General features: G+C 50.1%; 1 protein-coding gene and 1 non-coding gene across 3 annotated transcripts in view; both read right to left on the bottom strand.

Annotated features, from left to right (window-relative positions):
- LOC142760592 (uncharacterized) overlaps positions 1-16862 on the bottom strand; it is an 87875-nt gene that overhangs the window by 35766 nt on the left and 35247 nt on the right. Inside the window, exon 2 of one of the 2 annotated variants that reach the window (XM_075863781.1) lies at positions 256-400. The exons of the other annotated variant lie outside the window; for it this stretch is intronic. The gene's annotated coding sequence lies outside the window, so the exon portion shown is untranslated. The remainder of the gene's footprint in view (positions 1-255; positions 401-16862) is intronic. 2 annotated transcript variants of the gene reach the window in all.
- TRNAE-UUC (transfer RNA glutamic acid (anticodon UUC)) lies at positions 548-619 on the bottom strand. Its single transcript has one exon. It is a non-coding gene; the product is annotated as a tRNA-Glu (tRNA).

Here is a 16862-nt window from a genome sequence, read left to right as displayed (position 1 = left end):
GCCGCACAAAAATAAGACAAGTCATTTTATGGGCCGCATCTGCGCTCCGGGATCCTTAGAGTCATTGCACATCTTTTGTGTGCACGGTCCGTGATTGCGATGGGCCCGCGCATGACACTCTTTGGGCCGTCCATGCTGTAATCACGGACTGCCTACGGCTACGGTTGTGCGCATGAGGCCAAAGAGTCCATCTCTAGTATCATATGCAGTTTTCCACTCATCCCCGTCACAGATTCAAATGAAAAGTCTATGCACCTTGTAAATCCAACCTGGTTAAAATCTTCGGTTGATGTAGCAATCTTTAACTTGAATACGTAAAAATACACAGTTGCAAGAAATTTGTTGTATTTGATCTTATAATACATGGAGATCTGTGTAGTGATGTACGAAGAGCAAATATCTGAAATGTAAGAGCAGAATAATGTATAAAAGAAACTTCTCAACAGATGAAATGTAGACAGAGATCAGATGCTTTGTGCGGTCACTACGATGGTGATTTATAGATAATACAGAATATTTACTGTCTCCTGTAATAAAAATCACATCATTCCCATACCGGGAGTCGAACCCGGGCCGCCTGGGTGAAAACCAGGAATCCTAACCGCTAGACCATATGGGAGAGTTGCAGTCCAGGCAGATGTGCTGCTCCTTACAGGGCTGCAGCCGATCGTCCTCCGTCCAGCTGTTATTCCAGAATATATGATGTGATGACGTCACTGAGATGAAAACCGCCGATCATCCGAAAACTGAAAAAAAAATCCGTAAATAGTACCACGTAGTGGGCAGGGTTTGAACCTGCGCGACCACGACTACAGGCTGATTGTAAATAAGGAAAAAACTGATAAGAGGATATAATAATAGGATAAATAAAAGGATCCATAGACGTGTGGTGCGACGTGAGGTGCGACGTGTGGTGCGACGTGAGGTGCGACGTGTGGTGCGACGTGAGGTGCGACGTGTGGTGCGACGTGAGGTGCGACGTGTGGTGCGACGTGAGGTGCGACGTGAGGTGCGACGTGAGGTGCGACGTGTGGTGCGACGTGAGGTGCGACGTGAGGTGCGACGTGAGGTGCGACGTGAGGTGCGACGTGTGGTGCGACGTGAGGTGCGACGTGTGGTGCGACGTGAGGTGCGACGTGAGGTGCGACGTGAGGTGCGACGTGTGGTGCGACGTGAGGTGCGACGTGTGGTGCGACGTGAGGTGCGACGTGAGGTGCGACGTGTGGTGCGACGTGAGGTGCGACGTGAGGTGCGACGTGAGGTGCGACGTGTGGTGCGACGTGTGGTGCGACGTGAGGTGCGACGTGAGGTGCGACGTGTGGTGCGACGTGAGGTGCGACGTGAGGTGCGACGTGAGGTGCGACGTGTGGTGCGACGTGTGGTGCGACGTGAGGTGCGACGTGAGGTGCGACGTGAGGTGCGACGTGTGGTGCGACGTGAGGTGCGACGTGTGGTGCGACGTGAGGTGCGACGTGAGGTGCGACGTGAGGTGCGACGTGTGGTGCGACGTGAGGTGCGACGTGTGGTGCGACGTGTGGTGCGACGTGAGGTGCGACGTGAGGTGCGACGTGAGGTGCGACGTGTGGTGCGACGTGAGGTGCGACGTGTGGTGCGACGTGAGGTGCGACGTGTGGTGCGACGTGAGGTGCGACGTGTGGTGCGACGTGAGGTGCGACGTGAGGTGCGACGTGTGGTGCGACGTGTGGTGCGACGTGTGGTGCGACGTGAGGTGCGACGTGAGGTGCGACGTGTGGTGCGACGTGAGGTGCGACGTGAGGTGCGACGTGAGGTGCGACGTGTGGTGCGACGTGTGGTGCGACGTGAGGTGCGACGTGAGGTGCGACGTGTGGTGCGACGTGAGGTGCGACGTGTGGTGCGACGTGAGGTGCGACGTGAGGTGCGACGTGAGGTGCGACGTGTGGTGCGACGTGAGGTGCGACGTGAGGTGCGACGTGTGGTGCGACGTGAGGTGCGACGTGAGGTGCGACGTGTGGTGCGACGTGAGGTGCGACGTGAGGTGCGACGTGAGGTGCGACGTGAGGTGCGACGTGAGGTGCGACGTGTGGTGCGACGTGAGGTGCGACGTGTGGTGCGACGTGAGGTGCGACGTGTGGTGCGACGTGAGGTGCGACGTGAGGTGCGACGTGTGGTGCGACGTGTGGTGCGACGTGTGGTGCGACGTGTGGTGCGACGTGAGGTGCGACGTGAGGTGCGACGTGTGGTGCGACGTGAGGTGCGACGTGTGGTGCGACGTGAGGTGCGACGTGAGGTGCGACGTGTGGTGCGGCGTGAGGTGCGGCGTGAGGTGCGGCGTGTGGTGCGGCGTGAGGTGCGGCGTGTGGTGCGGCGTGAGGTGCGGCGTGTGGTGCGGCGTGAGGTGCGACGTGTGGTGCGGCGTGAGGTGCGGCGTGTGGTGCGGCGTGAGGTGCGGCGTGAGGTGCGGCGTGTGGTGCGGCGTGAGGTGCGGCGTGTGGTGCGGCGTGAGGTGCGGCGTGTGGTGCGGCGTGAGGTGCGGCGTGTGGTGCGGCGTGAGGTGCGGCGTGTGGTGCGGCGTGAGGTGCGGCGTGTGGTGCGGCGTGAGGTGCGGCGTGTGGTGCGGCGTGTGGTGCGGCGTGAGGTGCGGCGTGAGGTGCGGCGTGTGGTGCGGCGTGAGGTGCGACGTGTGGTGCGACGTGTGGTGCGACGTGAGGTGCGACGTGAGGTGCGACGTGTGGTGCGACGTGTGGTGCGACGTGAGGTGCGACGTGTGGTGCGACGTGTGGTGCGACGTGAGGTGCGACGTGTGGTGCGACGTGAGGTGCGACGTGAGGTGCGACGTGAGGTGCGACGTGTGGTGCGACGTGAGGTGCGACGTGAGGTGCGACGTGAGGTGCGACGTGTGGTGCGACGTGAGGTGCGACGTGAGGTGCGACGTGTGGTGCGACGTGAGGTGCGACGTGTGGTGCGACGTGTGGTGCGACGTGAGGTGCGACGTGTGGTGCGACGTGTGGTGCGACGTGTGGTGCGACGTGAGGTGCGACGTGTGGTGCGACGTGAGGTGCGACGTGTGGTGCGACGTGTGGTGCGACGTGAGGTGCGACGTGTGGTGCGACGTGAGGTGCGACGTGTGGTGCGACGTGAGGTGCGACGTGTGGTGCGACGTGAGGTGCGACGTGTGGTGCGACGTGAGGTGCGACGTGTGGTGCGACGTGAGGTGCGACGTGAGGTGCGACGTGAGGTGCGACGTGTGGTGCGACGTGAGGTGCGACGTGAGGTGCGACGTGTGGTGCGACGTGTGGTGCGACGTGTGGTGCGACGTGAGGTGCGACGTGTGGTGCGACGTGAGGTGCGACGTGTGGTGCGACGTGTGGTGCGACGTGAGGTGCGACGTGAGGTGCGACGTGTGGTGCGACGTGAGGTGCGACGTGTGGTGCGACGTGAGGTGCGACGTGTGGTGCAACATGATGCACAGAGGGGTGGGTGCACAGAGGGGTGGGTGCACAGGGGGGTGGATGCACAGGGGGGTGGGTGCACAGGGGGGTGGGTGCACAGAGGGGTGGGTGCACAGAGGGGTGGATGCACAGGGGGGTGGATGCACAGAGGGGTGGGTGCACAGAGGGGTGGATGCACAGGGGGGTGGGTGCACAGAGGGGTGGGTGCACAGGGGGGTTTGTGCACAGAGGGGTGGATGCACAGGGGGGGGTGGGTGCACAGAGGGGTGGATGCACAGAGGGGTGGATGCACAGGGGGGTGGATGCACAGAGGGGTGGATGCACAGAGGGGTGGATGCACAGGGGGGTGGATGCACAGAGGGGTGGATGCACAGGGGGGTGGATGCACAGGGGGGTGGGTGCACAGAGGGGTGGGTGCACAGGGGGGTGGGTGCACAGAGGGGTGGGTGCACAGGGGGGTGGGTGCACAGAGGGGTGGGTGCACAGAGGGGTGGATGCACAGGGGGGTGGATGCACAGAGGGGTGGATGCACAGGGGGGTGGATGCACAGGGGGGTGGGTGCACAGAGGGGTGGGTGCACAGAGGGGTGGGTGCACAGGGGGGTGGGTGCACAGAGGGGTGGGTGCACAGAGGGGTGGATGCACAGGGGGGTGGATGCACAGAGGGGTGGGTGCACAGAGGGGTGGGTGCACAGGGGGGTGGGTGCACAGAGGGGTGGATGCACAGAGGGGTGGGTGCAGAGCCCACGCGTTTCACCCGATTCACTCGGTCCTAATCATGGCGAGTCATACAACCTTACTGTTCCACCCTGCATTTGTATGTGATATCGCAGGTATGGGAACTCCCATTACCACCTTTTGCCCAATCTCTGGTAACATTGGGCGGAGACAGCTCAAGGGAATTCCAGCCGATTAACCATTTGTTGCTCAAACTAAACGAAAGGTAAATATTCACCTGTTTTGCTAATACGTTTGTATAGCACATGTTATACCTATTCCAATGTGTTGCATATAACTTGAGATCGGGGCCTAAATGGCTGCACAGTATCAGGTCAATATTAAGAATGAATGAAACATTCTTGAAATATGTGTTTTTGTAGGGCTCTGTTCACACGGAGATTTCTGCATGCAGGAAATTCTGTCTGAAAAAAAACAATCAACTCCGGGGGATAATTATGCACCACAGGTGTCCTTTGACTAATTTTTGGGTGCGTATTTCGCAGCGTGTTAAAAAGGGGCATAAAACGAAAAAAAAAAAAAAACCTCAGTGTGAACAGGGCCTAATGTGGCCAATATTAAATAGATATCATTATTACCGATATAGTTTTGCTGGAATGTTAGGGCCGGGGACTGGAATGGTCGGCACATACACATGCATGGGGTCTACAGAAATTTCGTTTAAAAACATGAATAAAATAATGAATAAAGTCGAACGTTGAACACGAGAGATCAGATTTTACATGTTAAAGTTACAAACAATAATTGTGTTTTATCAGAAAAAGAGAAGCGAGCGATACAGATCTCAGTTCAGTCATGTCAAAGCAAACACCGTGATGTGAAGAGGAAAAGAGAATCCGTCAGTGTCAGTAATGAGACATCAGATCCGTCCTCAAATTCAAGCCCTTTGTAAGCCTTGTATTTAAATGATATCTCCAGAAGGCCTCTCTATTCAGAAGACCTCCCTATCCACCAGACCTCCCCATCCGGGAGACCTCCCTATCCACCAGACCTCCCCGTCCAGGAGACCTCCCTATCCACCAGACCTCCCCATCCAGGAGACCTCCCCATCCAGGAGACCTCCCTATCCACCAGACCTCCCCGTCCAGGAGACCTCCCTATCCACCAGACCTCCCCATCCAGGAGACCTCCCCATCCAGGAGACCTCCCTATCCACCAGACCTCCCCATCCAGGAGACCTCCCTATCCACCAGACCTCCCCGTCCAGGAGACCTCCCCGTCCACCAGACCTCCCCGTCCAGGAGACCTCCCCATCCACCAGACCTCCCCATCCAGGAGACCTCCCCATCCAGGAGACCTCCCCATCCACCAGACCTCCCCATCCAGGAGACCTCCCTATCCACCAGACCTCCCCGTCCAGGAGACCTCCCCGTCCAGGAGACCTCCCCATCCAGGAGACCTCCCCATCCAGGAGGGTGTGTTTCTGATTGCCCCTCTCACTGTGGTTGTTATTTTTTCTATTGCATATGAGCAGAATGTTTTGGCAGATCTGGTCGGCTTTCTGATGTATCCCAAATGCTCCCCCCACTGGAATTTACAGTGTAAGGCCTCATGCACACTTCAGTTTTTTCCTTCAGGGTGCTATCCGTTTTTGTTACTGATAGCACCCTGAACCCATTCATTTCAATGGCCCCATGCACACTTCAGTTTTTTTGACGGTCCGCTGCTCCTTTCCGATCCAAGGTAGAGCATGTCCTACTTTGGTCCGGGATTCCGTGACCGTGAGGCCCATGCAAGTCAATGGGGCCGTCAAAAAAACTGAAGGCACACGGAAGGCATCCGTTTGTGACGGAGCCGTTGCCTAGCAACCGCCGGGCGGGCAGAAAAACAATAGAAAAATATTACACTAATCGGCAGCCACTTGTCTCTATCAATCACTGATAAAGAAAAGAGGCTGTTGATTAAAAATAAAATAAAAAGCATTTCATATGTACCCGGTCGTTGTCTTGGTGACGAGTCCCTCTTCTTCCTCCAGTCCAGCCTGTGATTGGCGGCAGAGGCCGCGGCAGCATGTGATTGGCTGCAGAGGCCGCGGCTGCCTGTGATTTGCTGCAGAGGCCGCGGCTGCCTGTGATTTGCTGCAGAGGCCGCGGCAGCCTGTGATTGGCGGCAGAGGCCGCGGCTGCCTGTGATTGGCTGCAGAGGCCGCGGCTGCCTGTGATTTGCTGCAGAGGCCGCGGCTGCCTGTGATTTGCTGCAGAGGCCGCGGCTGCCTGTGATTTGCTGCAGAGGCCGCGGCTGCCTGTGATTTGCTGCAGAGGCCGCGGCTGCCTGTGATTTGCTGCAGCGGCGACATGGATTGAACGTCATCGCTGGAGGCCGGACGGGAGGAATGTAAGTATGAACTTATTATTTATTTATTTTTATTACAATAAAATTGTATTTTCCGCGCGCCGAGCATGTACTGTCCAGGGTGCTGAAAGAGTTACCGCCGATCAGTGCAGCCCATTAACTCTTTCAGCACCTTGGACAGTACCATGCTCGGCGCACGGAAATGGAAACACGGAGTGCACACGGAAACCACACGGCCGCTAAAACGGGTTCACGGACCCGTCAAAAGCGGCCGTGAAAACGGTGACGTAAGTGTGCACGAGGCCTTACAACCAGTTCACTAAATTAAAAAATATTGTACACAAATGTCTCCCTGTTCTGAGAGAGGATATAGAATTGGATGACATACTTGAACAGGGATGTAGGATTGTGTCTAGAAACGCCGCCACACTGGGAAATACTCTCCATCTTTATATGCATCAGAAAGAAGCAAACCTACCTGGCTACACCAGCGCGGCTTCTTCAGGTGCGGGTCGCGCCCCTGGAATGTAGGCACTTATGTTCATCCCAGTAAAAATGTTCAGAATTCCAGTGGGGGGAGAATTTTTCCCATAAGAGAGAACATTCATTGTAACAGTGAACTGGTGGTATATGTCATTGAATGTAAACTCATGCATATAGGTTGTACTACCCGTAAGTTCAAAACTCGGATTCTGGAGCATTTGGGATACATCAGAAAGCCGACCAGATCCGCCAAAACATTCTGCTCATATGCAATAGAAAAAATCACAACCACAGTGAGAGGGGCAATCAAAAACACACCCTCCTGGATAGGGACGTCTTCTGGATAGGGAGGTCTTCTGGATAGGGAGGCCTTCTGGATAGGGAGGTCTTCTGGATAGGGAGGTCTTCTGGATAGGGAGGTCTTCTGGATAGGGACATCTTCTGGATAGGGAGGTCTTCTGGATAGGGAGGCCTTCTGAATAGGGAGGTCTTCTGGATAGGGAGGTCTTCTGGATAGGGACGTCTTCTGGATAGGGACGTCTTCTGGATAGGGAGGTCTTCTGAATAGGGAGGTCTTCTGGATAGGGAGGTCTTCTGGATAGGGAGGCTTTCTGGATAGGGAGGCTTTCTGTATAGGGATGTCTTCTGGATAGGGAGGTCTTCTGGATAGGGAGGTCTTCTGGATAGGGAGGTCTTCTGGATAGGGACATCTTCTGGATAGGGAGGTCTTCTGGATAGGGAGGCCTTTTGAATAGGGAGGTCTTCTGGATAGGGAGGTCTTCTGGATAGGGAGACTTTCTGTATAGGGATGTCTTCTGGATAGGGAGGTCTTCTGGATAGGGAGGCCTTCTGAATAAGGATGTCTTCTGGATAGGGGGGTCTTCTGGATAGTGAGGCCTTCTGAATAGGGAGGTCTTCTGTATAGGGAGGTCTTCTGGATAGGGAGGCTTTCTGTATAGGGATGTCTTCTGGATAGGGAGGCCTTCTGGATAGGGAGGTTTTCTGGATAAGGAGGTCTTCTGGATAGGGAGGTCTTCTGGATAGGTAGGTCTTCTGGATAGGGAGGTCTTCTGGATAGGGAGGTCTTCTGGATAGAGAGGCCTTCTGGATAGGGATGTCTTCTGGATAGGGAGGCCTTTTGGATAGGGAGGCCTTATGGATATATCATTAACCCCTTCCCTCTTTGACCACTTTTGACCTTCCTGACAGAGACTGATTTTTCAAATCTGACATGTTTCACTTTATGTGGTAATAACTTCGGAATGCTTTCACCTATCCAAGCGATTCTGAGTTTGTTTTCTCATGACACATTGGACTTTATGTTACTGGCAAAATTTGCTCGATACATTCAGTATTTAATTGTGGAAAATTACCAAAATGTACTAAAAAATGGCAAAAATGTGCATTTTTAAAAATTTGTAAAGTATCTGCTTGTAAGACAGGCAGTTATACCACACAAAATTGTTTGCTAATTAACATCCCCCATATGTCTACTTTAGATTGGCGTCGTTTTTTGACCATCCTTTTATTTTCTATGACATCACAAGGCTTTGAACTTTAGCAGCAATTTCTCACATTTTCAAGAAAATTTCAAAAGGCTATTTTTACAGGGGCCAGTTCAGTTGTGAAGTGGCTTTGAGGGCCTTATATATTAGAAACCCCCAATAAGTCACCCCATTTTAAAAACTGCACCCCTCAAAGTATTCAAAACAGCATTTAGAAAATGTCTTAACCCTTTAGACATTTCACAGGAATTAAAGCAAAGTAGAGGTGAAATTTACAAATTTCCTTTTTTTTTTCAGAAATTCATATTTAATCAATTTTTTTTGTAACACAGAAAGTTTTACCCGAGAAATGCAACTCAATATTTATTGCCCAGATTCTGCGGTTTTGGGAAATATCCCACATGTGGCTCTAGTGCGGTAATGGACTGAAGCACCAGCCTCAGAAGAAAAGGAGCACCTAGTGGATTTTGGGGCCTCCTTTTTATTAGAATATATTTTAGGCACCATATCAGGTTTGAAGGGATCTTGCGGTGCAAAAACAGTGGAAATCCCCCAAAAGTGACCCCATTTGGAAAACTAGATCCCTCAAGGAAATTATCTAGGGGTATAGTGAGCATTTTGACCCCACAGGTTTTTTGGAGAAATTATTGGAAGTAGGCCGTGAAAATGAAAATCTACATTCTTTCAAAGAAAATGTAGGTTTAGCTAATTTTTTCTAATTTCCACAAGGACTAAAGGAGAAAAAGCACCACAATATTTGGAAAGCAATTTCTCCCGAGTAAAACAATACCCCACATGTGGTAATAAACGGCTGTTTGGACACACGGCAGGGCTCAGAAGGGAAGGAACGCCAATTGACTTTTGGAGATCACATTTAGCAGGAATGGTTTGCGGAGGCCATGTCACATATGCAAAGCCCAAGAGGGGACATAACAGTGGAAACCCCCCACAAGTGACCCCATTTTGGAAACTACACCCCTTGAGGAATTCATCTAGGGGTGTAGAGAGCATTTTGACCACACAGGTGTTTCATAGATTTTATTAGGATTGGGCAGTGAAACTTAAATCAATCCTTTTTCTTCAATAAGACGTAGCTTTAGCTCAAAATTTTTCATTTTCTCAATAAATAAAGGAAAAAAAGAACCACAACATTTGTAAAGCAACTTCTCCTGAGTACGGCAATACCCCACATACTCATTAACTGCTGTTTGGGATCACGGCAGGGCTCAGAAGGGAAGGAGCGCTATTTGGCTTTTGAAGTACAGATTTTGCTGGATTGGTTTCTGGGCACCTGTGGTACCAAAACAGTGGAAACCCCCCAGAAGTGACCCCCGTTTTGGAAACTACACCCCTCAAGGTATTCACCTAGGGGTGTAGCGAGCATTTTAACCCTGCAAGTGTTTTGTAGAAATTAGTGTGCACTCGATATTGCAGAGTAAAAATGGGATTTTTTTCCATAGATATACCAATATGTGGTGCCCGGCTTGTGCCACCATAACAAGTCAGCTCTCTAATTATTATGCTGGGTTTCCCGGTTTTAGAATCACCCTACATGTGGCCCTAATCTTTTACCTGGACTATCGACAGGGCTCGTGAGAGAGTACCATGCGAAATTGAGGCCTAATTTGGCAACTTACACAGTATCGGTTCACAATTGCAGAGGCTCTGATGTGAAATAATAAAATAAACCAACGAGAAGTGACCCCATTTTGTAAACTACACCCCTCAAGACATTTATTAAGGGGTGTAGGGAGCATTTTCACGCCACAGGTCTTTTCCATAAATGATTGGGCCGCGGATGGTGCAAAGTAAAAATTTAAATTTTTCCGTAGTTGTGACACTTCATAGGGAATTATGTCATGCCCAGCTTGTGCCACAGGAGACACAAACCCAAAAATTGTTAAAAGAGTTCTCCCGGGTATGGCGGTGCCATATATGTGGAAGTAAACTGCTGTTTGGGCACGCTGTGGAACTTAGAAGGGAAGGAGCGCCATTTTGCTTTTGGAGCGTGGATTTTGCTTGGTAGTAGATTTGTTTGGAGTTTTACTGGTGTTTCGGTTTATAATGTTGGGGTACATGTAAGCTGGGCAGTGTACATCAGGGGCATAGTCAGGTAGTATAATAATGTGGGGGTACATGTAAGCTGGGCAGAGTACATCAGGGGCATAGTCAGGTAGTATAATAATGTTGGGGTACATGTAAGCTGGGCAGTGTACATCAGGGGCATAGTCAGGTAGTATAATAATGTGGGGGTACATGTAAGCTGGGCAGAGTACATCAGGGGCATAGTCAGGTAGTATAATAATGTGGGGGTACATGTAAGCTGGGCAGTGTACATCAGGGGCATAGTCACGTGGTATAATAATGTGGGGGTACATGTAAGCTGGGCAGAGTACATCAGGGGCATAGTCACGTGGTATAATAATGTGGGGGTACATGTAAGCTGGGCAGAGTACATCAGGGGCATAGTCAAGTGGTATAATAATGGGGTAAACAATAAAATAATCCATAGATGTGTCTTACGCTGTGACACAATCCTTTCTGCACAGGCCGGTGTCGCGCTGATAAATGTCCATTCTTATCCCCCTTTTGGTCCACACTCCGCACCTTTGCAGTTTGGGGAGTTTTGCTGGGAAGTGTTGTCCTGGTATAATACGGGCACCCTCGCTTCCAGCAGATATGTTTGGGCCTCACCTTCCTGGTATAATACGGGCACCCTCGCTTCCAGCAGTTTGGGCATCCCCTTCCTGGTATAATACGGGCGCCCTCGCTTCCAGCAGATGTGTTTGAGTCCTCCCCTTCCTGGTATAATACGGGCACCCTCGCTTCCAGCAGATATTTGGGCCCCCCCTTCCTGGTATAATACGGGCACCCTCGCTTCCAGCAGTTTGGGCCTCCGCTTCCTGGTATAATACGGGCACCCTCGCTTCCAGCAGATGTGTTTGAGTCCTCCCCTTCCTGGTATAATACGGGCACCCTCGCTTCCAGCAGATTTTTGGGCCCCCCCCTTCCTGGTATAATACGGGCACCCTCGCTTCCAGCAGTTTGGGCCTCCCCTTCCTGGTATAATACGGGCGCCCTCGCTTCCAGCAGATATGTTTGGGCCTCCCCTTCCTGGTATAATACGGGCGCCCTCGCTTCCAGTAGATATGTTTGAGTCCTCCCCTTCCTGATATAATACGGGCACCCTCGCTTCCAGCAGATGTTTGGGCCCCCCCCTTCCTGGTATAATACGGGTACCCTCGCTTCCAGCAGTTTGGGCCTCCCCTTCCTGGTATAATACGGGCGCCCTCGCTTCCAGCAGATGTTTGGGCCCCCCCCCCCTCCTGGTTCCCTAATTTTAGGGCATTGATAAATCGCCACTTAAAACAGAAGAAATGTTCCCCTCGGGCTGCACGACCGCATATCTTTCTTTCCTGACATATTAGAGCCTTAACTCATTCATATATGTAGTGGTATGAGGGCTGTTTTTTTTCCGGGACGAGCTGTAGTTATTATTGGTACCATATTGGGGTACATGCGACTTTTTGATGACTTGTTATCCTTTTTTTGGGAGGCCAGGTGACCAAAAAACAGCAATTCTGCCATAGTTTTTTATATACAGCGTTCACCATGCGTTATAGTTTACGTTACCTTCATTCTGCGGGTCAGTCCGATTCCGGAGATACCTAATTTATAGCACTTTTTTATGTTTTACAACGTTTTGCACCATAAAATTACTTTTGTAAAAAGAATGTATTTTTTCTGTCGCCAAATTGTGAGAACCATAACTTTTTTGTATTTTTTCGTTGACGGAGCTGTATGAGGGCTCGTTTTTTGCGAGACGAGCTATAGTTTTTATAGGTGGCATTTTTGGATTCATGCGAATTTTCGATCACTTTTTATTTCTCTTTTTGGAAGACAAAGTGACCAAAAACTAGAAATTCGGGCATTATTTTTTACGTTTTTCTTTACGCCGTTCACCGCGTGGAATAAATAACATAATATTTTTATCGTTTAGGCCGTTACGGTCGCGGTGATACCAAATATGTATGGTTTATTCATTTTTTTCAATAGTAAAGGACTTGATAAGAGAAAAAGGGCGATTGTGTTTTATTTTATTACTTGAAACTTTTATTTTTTATAACTTTTATTTTTACTTTTCTTTAGTCCCACTAGGGGACTTGAAGGTCCAACTGTTTGATTGATGTTCTAATACATTGCACTACCTATGTAGTGCAATGTAATAGAACTGTGAGTTGTTCACTGACAGCAAGCTGATCAGGCTCCGGTCGGGGCCTAATTGGCTTCCGTAATGGCAGACAGGAGGCCATTGTTAGGCCTCCTGTTGCCATAGTAGCAGTTGGCAGCCTTGTCATCGCTCCGGTCCTGGCTGACACCTCAGGGTGCCAGCTGTAACATACAGCTGGCACCCGGCGGTGATGGTGCGGGCTCAGCTCCTCACTGTAGAGCCCGCACTATCACGGCGACGTACCGGTACTGCGCTTTGTGGGAAGCCCTCCACGATTGCGCCGTGTATATATGGTGGATGTCAGGAAGGGGTTAAATACAAGGCTTACAAAGGGCTTGAATTTGAGGAAGGATCTGATGTCTCATTACTGACACTGACGGATTCTCTTTTCCTCTTCACATCACGGTGTTTGCTTTGACATGACTGAACTGAGATCTGGATCGCTCGCTTCTCTTTTTCTGATAAAACACAATTATTGTTTGTAACTTTAACATGTAAAATCCGATCTCTCGTGTCCAACGTTCGACTTTATTCATTATTTTATTCATGTTTTTAAACGAAATTTCTGTAGACCCCGTGCATGTGTATGTGCCGACCATTCCAGTCCCCGGCCCTAAAATTCCAGCAAAACTATATCGGTAATAATGATATCTATTTAATATTGGCCACATTAGGCGCTGTTCACACTGAGGTTATTTGTATTGTGCCGCGTTTTTAACACGCTGCAAAATACGCGCAAAAAAAGGTGTCAAAGGACATCTGTGGTTGGTTGATTTTTTTGAGGCAGAATTTCCTGCATGCACAAAGCTCCGTGTGAACAGAGCCCTACAAAAACACATATTTCAGGTATGTTTTATTAACCAGTTCATGTCCGGGCTATTTTGCGCCTTCAGGACCAGACACCGTTTAGCCCTTTTTAGCACGTGTTAGTTAAACGGCTATAACTTTTTTATTTGTTGGGCTTAGGCCTCATGCACACGACCGTAAAAACTCCCGTTATTACGGGTCGTAATTACGACCCGTAATAACGGGCTCATAGACTTCTATTGGCGACGGGTGCCTTCCCGTTTTCTCACGGGAAGGTGCCCGTGCCGTTGAAAAAGATAGAACATGTCCTATTTCAGGCCGTAATAACGGCACGGACAGTCCATAGAAGTCTATGGAGCTCTCGTAATGACGGGTGGCTACATGTGTGCACCCGTCATTACGGCAGCGTTGCTAGGCGACGTCAGTAAATAGTCACTGTCCAGGGAGCTGAAAGAGTTAACTAATCGGCAGTAACTCTTTCAGCACCCTGGACAGTGACTACCGATCAGTATAAACCTGTAAAAAATAAAAATAAAAGACGTTCATACTTACCGAGAACTTCCTGCTTCCTCCAGTCCGGTCTCCCGCCCGTTGCCTTGGTGACGCGTCCCTCTCGACATCCGGCCCGACGTCCTGGATGACGTTTCAGGCCATGTGACCGCTGCAGCCAATCACAGGTCAATCACAGGCTGCAGCGGTCACATGGACTGCCGCGTCATTCAGGGATGTCGGGCTGGATGTGAAGAGAGGGACGCGTCACCAAGACAACGGCCGGGTAAGTATGAATTTCTTTAACTTTTATTACAGAAAAGGCTGTCCCTTCTCTCTATCCTGCACTGATAGAGAGAAGGGGCTGCCGATTAGTGCAGTGCTATTTTGCCGCCAAAAACGTGCTCGTAAATACAGGTGACACCGGACCCATATTTACGAGCACGGGTTCGTAAATACTGGTGCAAAACGGGTGGAATACGTGTGACACCGGACCCGTATTTACGCCAGTATTTACGGGTGGGAAAAAATACGGTCGTGTGCATGAGGCCTAACGACGTGATTTTTGCGATGTTTTTTTCCGTAGACAATGCAGGTTTCTTCTTTTTATCGTTTTTATACACACCTTTTTGCTATTTTAGAATTTGTATTCATAAATTTGAAAATAATAGTAAAAAAACTAAGCTTTTTTACGTTTCAGCTATTTGTTTTTGGTAATAACATAGTTTTACCCTAAAATAGACCTTTTATTTGTGATCGCCATCGTCTACCGTAAATTTTTATATATTACATGTCTATATTAGGGTAATTGGGTCAGCACTAGCGTTTTTTTTTTTGGGGTGGGTATTTTATGTGTGTTTATTATTATTATTTTTTTGCACTTTACTTTACTATTTTTTTATTACTATGGTCAGAAAAGACCTTTGGGGAACTTTATATATTTTTTTTTCCTTTGTTTTTCCCCTGTAACTGGAGCTGCACAGCAGGGAAATCAGCCCTCTCATAGTGACGATTGTCACTAATAGGGCTGTACTGGGCCTAGTAAGACCGTCTGTCAGTAACGGCACCCGGCGATCATGTGACCAGTCACATGAGCAGCGGTACCAATAGACAGCGCCACCTATTCCTATACAAAGTGTTCATTAAGCGAGAGATCGGAGAAGACAGAAGCAGTGAAAGCTGCCTCTATCCTCTCCTCAGGGTCCCCGGCAGTCACTGACAGCCGGAGACCCGACATTCAGCTGCCCGATCGCGCGGGCAGCAATTTAAAACCCGAGCCGTAAAAAGTCTATGGCTCGGGTTTTAAGGACTCTGACCGCTGGCCGTAAAAATACAGCCAGCGGTCGGGAACCAGTTAATATTTACCTGATACTGTGCATCCATTTAGGCCCCGATCTCAGGTTATATGCAACACATTGGAATAGGTATAACATGTGCTATACAAACATCATGGCCGCCATCAGGGCGGTATTGGCGGTACTGCCGTCAGGGGCCCGGTCATACATTTGAAAAAACGGGGGCCCGCGCTCCACTGCTGGAATTCATTTACTCACTTATGATTTCACTTTGGTGAAAGGAACAGGTCCCATCACGGAGCCGGGGCCCATTCTTTGCATCAAAGTAAAATCTTAAGGGCCCGCTATTCACATAGTGCCCGCCCCTCCTCCTCCTCCACAGCGGCGTGGAGGAGATGAGGAGGGCGACGTCATGAAGGCAGCGGGAGGTTTGAATGCAGTGGAGGCATCAAGCAGCAGCGGCAGAAGACTCCCGAAACCGTGAGTACGTGATGTCTGTGTCACTATGTGATGTCCGTCAGGCTGCTGCTGCCTGGAGCCTCCTCACATCACGTCCCCCCAATAAAAAGCAATGATACCCATGTCGGTACTACACCCTCCCAGCTCTGCTTCATGGTCTGGTATCGCCAGCAGCAGTTCTTACCGCTTATCTCTGTGTAGCAGAGGGAGAAGACAGGTTTATTGTCCCGCAGCACAGGAGATAAGAGCCGTCCCTGCTAGTGATACAATGCGGTACTTCAGTGTCCGGAGGATCATGCAGACCTGGGGAAGACACCTGCTTTCTATGGGGTGGGGGGAGATAATAATGGAGGGTGGATAACACTAAAGGAGACATTATACTAGGGGGGTGATAACGGGGAAAAGAGGATGTCTGAAGAGAGGGGTAAAGGAAGGAGAAAGGATACCTGGGGGAGGGGGAGAGATCTTCAAGGCTATGTGCACCTCTTTTTTTTTATATAAAAATTGTTTTAGTGTGTGTTATGAAACTTTGTAAATGCTTTTTTATAAAAAATTTACTTTTGGAGATACAGCTGCTTTGTATCCTGTATACAGAACAGCTGTATCGTGCGCTGAGACCTGCATCCGTCAGGTCCAGGGGACTGACGGGTTCAGTGCCGGCGGGCCAGGATCCACCTGTTATCGATCAAATCTAAATTATGAACAGGGACACGCAGGAGCCGCTGACACTGAACCCGTCAGTCCCGCTGACCTGACAGATAAAGGTTTCAGTGCATGATACAGCTGCTCTGTATACAGGATATAAAGAAGCTGTATCTCATAAAGTAAAAATAATTTTTAATAAAATGTATTTACAAAGTAGCATCAAACAGACTGGAAAAACAACAAAAACCACATTCAAAGGTTAACATGGCCTTCAAACCTGTGGTGGGTAGTGACAGGGCCGGCCTTAGGATAGATGGCGCCCCTTGCAAAATTATCTCTCGGCGCTCCACTCATCAGAAAAAAAAATGCCTCATAAAAAAGTATAATGCCCCCCACAGTTTAATGCCCCTTTATTTTGGGCCCCATACAGTATTATAATCCCTTCAAGGACACAGTATTATGTCCTCTAATTGTGCCCACACAGTGTT

Source organism: Rhinoderma darwinii, chromosome 4 (assembly GCF_050947455.1).
Source record: "Rhinoderma darwinii isolate aRhiDar2 chromosome 4, aRhiDar2.hap1, whole genome shotgun sequence".
NCBI lineage: Eukaryota > Metazoa > Chordata > Amphibia > Anura > Rhinodermatidae > Rhinoderma > Rhinoderma darwinii.
The sequence above is the reverse complement of the archived record's forward strand: the minus strand, read 5'-3'. Positions and strand labels throughout refer to the sequence as shown.